General features: G+C 42.2%; 1 protein-coding gene across 2 annotated transcripts in view; it reads right to left on the reverse strand.

The window, feature by feature from the left end:
* The window catches only part of PMPCB (peptidase, mitochondrial processing subunit beta), an 81,561-nt gene that overhangs the window by 32,706 nt on the left and 41,147 nt on the right, over window positions 1–7,708 (reverse strand). The gene's annotated exons all lie outside the window — the stretch shown is intronic.

The following is a 7,708-nucleotide window of genomic DNA, read 5'->3' on the forward strand; positions in this document are numbered from 1 at the left end:
AAGATTGTTTATTTCTGTATAGCACTAGTCACAAGCTCCTGAAAGGAAGAAAAGCAGGTGTCCAGTTGGATCTGCATGGTAATACATGGTTGGCATAGATAGCATGTTTTACCCAGATCCTGGTCTAAGAGAGATGGAATTGCAAAAATCCACCCCAGACAGGTAACACCACAAGGCTTTATACTGGAAGGAGTCTCTCAGAGAGATCAGAAAGAGGACAAAGGTGCAATTAGCCCCATAGCTGTGATAGCCGTGATCCTGCACAGAATTACAAACATGCTTAACTTTAAAAAGGTGAGTTGTCCCATTTATTTATAGGGTGAAATTCTGGCTTCAATGAAGTCAATGCCAAAACTCCCATTGACTTAAATGGAGCCAGGATTTCACCCTTATAATCTAGAACTTCAGTGGAATTGCTCAATGCATAAAGCATGTCCTTCAGTGCTTGCAGAATCAGAGTCAAACATCAGATTTTGTTATGGTGCTCAGGGGACCATGTTGCCTAGCAGTTAGTGAACATGACCTCCAGTCTCTTGTCTCTCTGCTGGGGCAGAACAAGTGCCTGGTTACTGACCCTAAATCGGGAAAGTTTTGACTTCCATCTGTGTCTGGATTTTTGCCCTTAAGGGGGGACATGGATATCAAACTAGAGGATGGATTTAAGGTCATAATAGTTACAGACATTCTCAGTCAAGCATTCACACAATCCACAAGAAATACTCCCTTTAATAAATGTGATGATTTTATATATAATTAACATCAGATTCTGCCTATAGAAAATCTAAGGGAGACATCTTCCAGTAATACATTGAGAGAAGCAAAGAAAACAGTTTAATTCTCATCTTCTTTTCCCCTCAAACAACCTAGTTGTGCAAATAGTTGGTCTACATTAATACATGTACTTATTGCAGTTTCTCATGTCCTACCTCCTCTGCTTCTTCTTACTGTTTGTTATATCTATCGTTGCATCTTGTCTTGTAAGCTTAAGTACAAAGAGCAAGGACTGTTCTTATCTGGGTTTTGTACGGTGTAGAGTACACAATAGTCTCTAAACCTGACTGAGTCTTATAGACGCTATTGTAATATAAACTAATAAATTAATTAAAAAATAATAGCAGAATGTTAGGCAATGTCATGATAGCATCAATATACTGTAGCAATCTCATATCATGATTTAGCATTGTCCGTGTAGTACAACATTGTGATGGTGTTAGACTAGACTAAAACAATTTTCATGATGCATCAATGGTTTTCCAAGCCTACATGGGAAAATCGCATCAAAATCAGACACTACCTAATCTTGTAGCGAGGAATGAATCGTTCCAAGATGATGGAACGATTATTTTGTCTCTGTTATCCCTCCTAATCAGAGGTTTAATGGGTGCCAGATTGTCTGTATAGTTTTACACATTATTTTTAGAGGAACAATGTATTTTCTATGTAAGTTTATTAATATCCTGTCCCACAGTCCCAGATCGAGCTTGCAAAAATTTAATAGTGTTGCATCATGCCTGGGCTGTAAGAGTGGTTTGTACTGACAAGCAGCGGGTTTACAGCTTTCCACATAAATGAGCTTTGTTGTTCAGGATGCTTGATGCTATATTTGAAATAGAGACAGGTTCATGGCAACTTTTTCCAAGAGCTAGTTCTGCCTTCTTTGATCATTCTTGACCACTTTTTCTTTCTATTGACTAGGAAATATTGTAAGGCTAGACCTAAATTAATCAGCAATGACTTTTCAGGATGATCTGGTCAGGATGTAACTCCAGTGGCAGACTTGCTTTCTTCAGGGCTCTCTTCAGACCCTGACCTTCTGACAAATGAGTAACCACACTACAGGAGTTGCCTCTACAAGTCCCTCCTAAGCAATAATACTTCCTTTTTTGTGTTCTTTGGGAAAAGTGTTTTTCCTCAAAATGATCTAAAGGCCTCAGTGTCCATGTCTCAATTATGAAAATAGATTGTGTTTTAACATGTTTTAGCTAATAGATTAGCATAGACAGGATTTAACACCTTTAAAATGTGTTAGCTGGTTGTGAGCAAACCTGGGCTCCCCAATGGGGTTAACAGTCACAAGTTGTCATGTTTTTAAATGTGACTTGTTTCTGTTTATACTAAGTGCTAAGTAACTTCTATTTTATTCTGTTTCCCGCAAAGCAGTGTGGATGCCTTCCTGGAAGTATCCTCTCTTCACTTTCATTAGGAAGGGCTACCATAGTCTTTTTTGGCCTTGGCTATACTAGGACCAGGTCTATATTAGAAACTTTTCAGGTATAGCAATGTCAGTTAAGTGTTTTTCATTTATTTTGCTTTGGGAACTGGTATGAGCTCTACTGGCAAAAGCACTATTTTGAAGATATAAGCTATATTAGGATGGTATAGCTATACCAGCAAACTTTTTCTAGTGTATACTATGCCTAGTAGACTCTGGGCTATAACTTAACAGCTGCTAAATTTGTGTCTACATCAGTGGTTCCCAACATTGGAGTGAAAGCCCCCCTAGTTAACATTAAGTAAAACACGCCCCTCCCCCCCCAACCGGTCCCCTCACCAACCATAAACACATATAACCTCTATAAATATATATTATGATAACAATAACACTAAATTACATTAATAATAATGATAATAAATTACTCTTACCTGTTCCACGCACACTGCACCATCTTAGTGAGAATCCTGGAAGGTGCGGGGCTCGGGGGGTGCTCTGGCGTGAGGGGGCTTGGGTTGCTGCTCCAGCGGGTTGGAGCTTGGGACTGCGACTCAGTCAGTGGAGCTGCTTCTCTCCTGCCGGCGCAGGGTTTGGAGGAGCTGCTGCACCCAAGAGGTGTGGGATTCGGGGGTACTCTGGCGCAATAGGCTTGGGCTGCTGCTCCCTGGTGGGGAGGGCTGCTCCTTTGCTCCAGAGGTGCAGCGCTCAGAGCTGTGGCTCCCTGGGGGAGGCTGCTTCTTTGCTGCAGCTGGGTGCCCGGCAGGCATGGGATTCGTGGGGGCTGCTGCGCCCAGCTGGCACAGAGCTCAGAGGGCCTCGACCAGACCTCAATATTACAGGAGCCTTATGGACCCTCTGTAATCTTTGGTGCCCCCCCAAGGGGGTCGTAGACCCCCAGTTGGGAACCACTGGTCTACATTGACATTAAGTAGGATTTTCAATTGAGTTAGAATAGCTCAGCTGAACTAAGTTGATTGAAAAAATTACCTTTTTCCTAGTTTTAAATAAAACCTTAGTTGCTGCCCTAGGTAATGTACCCCACCTTGACACAGCCTATGACAAACCACTCAGTGACACAGAATAAACAAGTTATTAATACTGTAGTTTGCAGATCTAAGCAAAGGGCTGCTGTATAGCACAGCCAACCCTTGATCTGGGCAAGCTGCAGGTGAACTTTGTACTCAAGTTGGCTGATGTGTTACACCACCAGTAATACACCACTTCTCTAAGGGAGACATATCATTACATGACACAGTATTATTACTCAGGCTCTGATCTTGCAAATATAATAGAGGTGCTGGTTGTTATGCACAAACCTGCTAGGTTCAAACACTATCCGGACTAGCTATTGACTCAGTTATGGAGCAAATCCTTCCAAACCCTCTGTGATTAATAAAATGAGCCAAAATGATAAATAAACTCAATAAAAATATTGATAATACATATTGAACTCAAAGAGATGTTTCTTTAAAGAAAAGAAAATGAAGTTGTCATGTTTCAGTTATTAAATTAGAGTCTACTGTGAGAAAACAAAACAAATACATTGCCCCATGGAAAACCCCAGATCCATTCTTTCTCTGTCCTTGTGACTGTCTGTAGGAAGAAAGACCTCCCAAATCTTACCAGTTACCAATGGGACAATCTATTCTAGACCCATTTTGGGCCACAATAGGAAAGGAGGTCACAAAGTGACAACAAACCCCCCTTTTTCAAACCATGTGTCAACCAAGACCTTCACCTTACATACTGGTTTGGAGACTTCCCCTGACTGACAGTTATTGCTTATACCCAACTGGAATGGAGTCCACCGGAACATGCTAGATGTAGTGTGAGGTATCCAAGTGTCTGTCAGATCCTTTCTCCAAAAGCTCAGCAGAGGGAGAGGTTTTCAAAAACATTTAAGCACATGCGGAACTTTACACATGGAATTAGTTTAATTTAACTCAGTTGGACTGTTTCTGTGTGTAAACTTACTCATACGCATAAGACTTTGCAGGATACCTTGACTGATATGGTCTCCCACAGTATTCTTATCAGCAAGTTAAAGAAGTATGGTTTGGATGAATGGACTATAAGATGGCTAGAAAGCTGGCTAGATCATCAGGCTCAATGGGTAGTTGACAGCTAGTAACAAGCGGAGTGCCCCAGGGGTTGGTGCTTGGGCCGGTTTTGTTCAACATCTTCATTAATGATCTGGAGGATGAGGTGGTTTACACCCTCATCAGGTTTGCAGATGACACTAAATTGGGGGGTGTGGTAGATACACTGGAGGGCAGGGATAGGATACAGAGTGACTTAGACAAATTAGAGGTTTGGGCCAAAAGAAATCTGATGAGGTTCAACAAGGACAAGTGCAGACTCCTGCATTTAGGATGGAAGAATCCCAGGCACTGCTACACACTGGAGACCAACTGGCTAGGCAGCTGTTCAGCAGAATAGGACCTGGGGGTTACAGTGGACAAGAAGCTGAATATGAGTCAACAGTGTGCCCTTACTGCCAAGAAAGCTAAAGGCATATTGGGCTGCATTACTAGGAACATTGCCAGCAGATCAAGAGAAGCAATTATTCCCCTCAATTAAGCACTGGTGAGGCCTCATTTGGAGTACTGTGTCCAGTTTTGGGCCCCCCACTACAAAAAGGATGTGGACAGATTGGAAAGAGTCCAGAGGAGGACAACTAAAATGCTTAGGGGGCTGGAGCATGACTTATGAGGAGAGGCTGAGAGAACTAGGCTTGTTTAGTATGCAGAAGAGAAGAATGAGGGGGGATTTGATAGCAGCCTTTAACTACCTGAAAGGGGGGTTCCAGGGAGGATGGAGCTGGCTGTTCTCAGTGGTAGTAGATGACAGAACAAGGACCAATGGTCTCAAGTTGCAGTGGGGGAGGTCTAGGTTGGATATTAGAAAAAACTTTTTCACTAGGAGGGTGGTGAAGCACTGGAATGGGTTACCTAGGGAGGTGGTGGAATCTCCATCCTCAGAGGTTTTTAAGGTGCAGCTTGACAAAGCCCTGGCTGGGATGGTTTAGTTAGGGACCTGCTTTGAGCAGGGGGTTGGACTAGATGACCTCCTGAGGTCCCTTCCAACCCTAATCATCTATGATTCTGTGATGATTCTAAGATCAAGACAGCTGGGCTGGCCTGAGATCATATGAGGCTCCATTTGAAATAGGTCAGACCTTCCAGAAAATATAGAACAGTACTTTAAAGCTCTGTTTCCATTGATTAGGGGAGTCAAAAATACAAAATCAGTCAAGACAGTTAAGTCCAAAGCTGACTGCAAAAAGTTATAAAGGGATCTCACAAAACTGACTGACTAGGAAACAAAATAGCAGGTGAAATTCAATACTGATAAGTGCAAAGTAATGCACATTGGAAAACATAACCCCAATTATACTTACACACAAAATGATGGGGTTTAAATTAGCTGTTACCACTCAAGAAAGTGATCTCGGAGTCACTGTGAAAATATCTGCTCGGTATGCAGCAGTCAAAAAAGCCAATACAACGTTAGGAACCATTAGGAAAGGGAAAGATAATAAGACAGAAAATGCCATCATGTCACTATATAAATCCATAGCACACCCTCACCTTGAAACTCTGGGCAGTTCTGGTCTCCCCATCTCAAAAAGATATTTTAGAATTGGAAAAAGTACAAAGAAGGACATCAAAAATGATTAAGGGAATGGAACAGCTTCCATATGAGGAGAGATTAAAAAGACTGGGATTGCTCAGTTTAGAATAGAGACAACGACGGGAGGATATGATAGAGGGCTATAAAATCATAAACGGTGTAGAGAAAGTGAATAGGGAAGTGTTATTTACCTCTTTACATAACAACAACCAGGGGTCACATAATGAAATTAATAGGCAGCAAGTCTGAAACAAACATAAAGAAGTATATCTTCACACAGTGTACAGTCAACCTCGGGAACTCATTGCCAGAGATGTTGTAAAGGACAAAATTATAACTAATATAAAAAAAGAATTAGCTAGATTCATGGATGATAGATCCATCAATGGCTGCACTGGGTGTCTCTAAACCTGCAAATGCCAGAAGCTGGGACTGGACAACATAGGATGGATCACTTGATAATGGTCCTGTTCTGTTAGTTCCCTCTGAAGAATCTGGCACCAGCCACTGTCAGAAGAAAAGACAGAGGGCTAGATGGACCATTACTTTGAACCAGTATGGCCATTTTTATGTTGCTGTTATAAAGGCTGACATTGCATGGTGAATGCAGTATTGGACAGAGATTTCTAGCTGCATGTTAATATGATGAATAACCAACCCCTCATCACTTTGTCAGCTCTTACACCTATGACGTGTTTCCTCAGGGAAATTAAAAACTGTAAACTACATAAATGTCAACTGTCTTTATTTACGGCCTTCAAATATTGGCCTCTATGGAGTGTACATGGAATATCTCCTCCTACAGCTGAGACTGGCTAAGATAATACTGAAACCCATAAAGTGGGCAGCTGTCAGTGTGCACTGAGATAGGGTTGCCACCTGGCTGGTATTTGACCACCCTGGCTGTTTTTTAAATGGATTTGTCAGTTGCCATAAAAATAATTTAATCTGCTGGGTTTTTTTGAAATGGGTCTAGACTCTAAAGATTTACATTATTACCACAATACACTGGGATATCTAATGTTAAAGTTTCTATGTCCAGCTAAAGATGCTATGATTTTGCCATTAAAAATAAGAAATTGCTGGAAACAGCAAAATCAAATGGCAAATACAATTCAAGAAATAGATTCAATGGATTTTATGTATAAAGTTCCAAAATGTTCACATTAAAGTATATAGTTAAAATATAGAATCAATGCAGCTTGGGAAAAAATAAATGTGAAGACGGACACAAACAAAGCAGCTTGGAGAAACATGACTAAGTAAGAAAATGATGTTATCCATCTTATCTATATAAGGTTCTTGCTCTAGATACTAAAGGTGGCTGTTGAAGGGTGGGGCAGTTACAGAGTTGCCTTGTGTTGGGGTTGTGGTGGCTTACCATATAGGGTGGTGGGTGCCGGCTTTTTTGCATTTCAAAAGGTGGTAACCCTCACCAAGCACTCTAGTCATATTTGAGCCATACAGTGTCTGGGTGCTGCCATCTCTTAGGCCATATCATGAAGTGATTTTACAGTGTATCTCCTTTTCCCAGGGGCTTGCATGCGTCACTGCCCAGCAGCAATAGGCTTTGCCTAGTTCACTGGTTGCTGTGGGACTGGACACCATTGGTGGTGGAGGACCTGGAGCCCAGGTGGACTGCTTTCATCCTCACCTGACCTACACCCTGGCAAACCGGATTGCCATGGGACCACACGGGGTCAGCCTGTGGCTGCTCCTCTTCCCAAGGGCTCCTCCATGGAAACTCGGCTTGTTGTCCCAGCCTCCCAGAGCCTGGACCAGGGCTCCTGGTTCAGAGTTCATGGGGCAGGCGGTGATAGAGCAGCCCTGACACGTCTCCTGGCCTAGTCCCATCTCTCACTA

The sequence above is a fragment of the Emydura macquarii genome, unplaced genomic scaffold, assembly GCF_026122565.2.
Source record: "Emydura macquarii macquarii isolate MOO-44397 ecotype Brisbane River unplaced genomic scaffold, CSIRO-AGI_Emac_v2 contig_2636, whole genome shotgun sequence".
In the NCBI taxonomy this organism is placed as follows: Eukaryota; Metazoa; Chordata; order Testudines; family Chelidae; genus Emydura; species Emydura macquarii.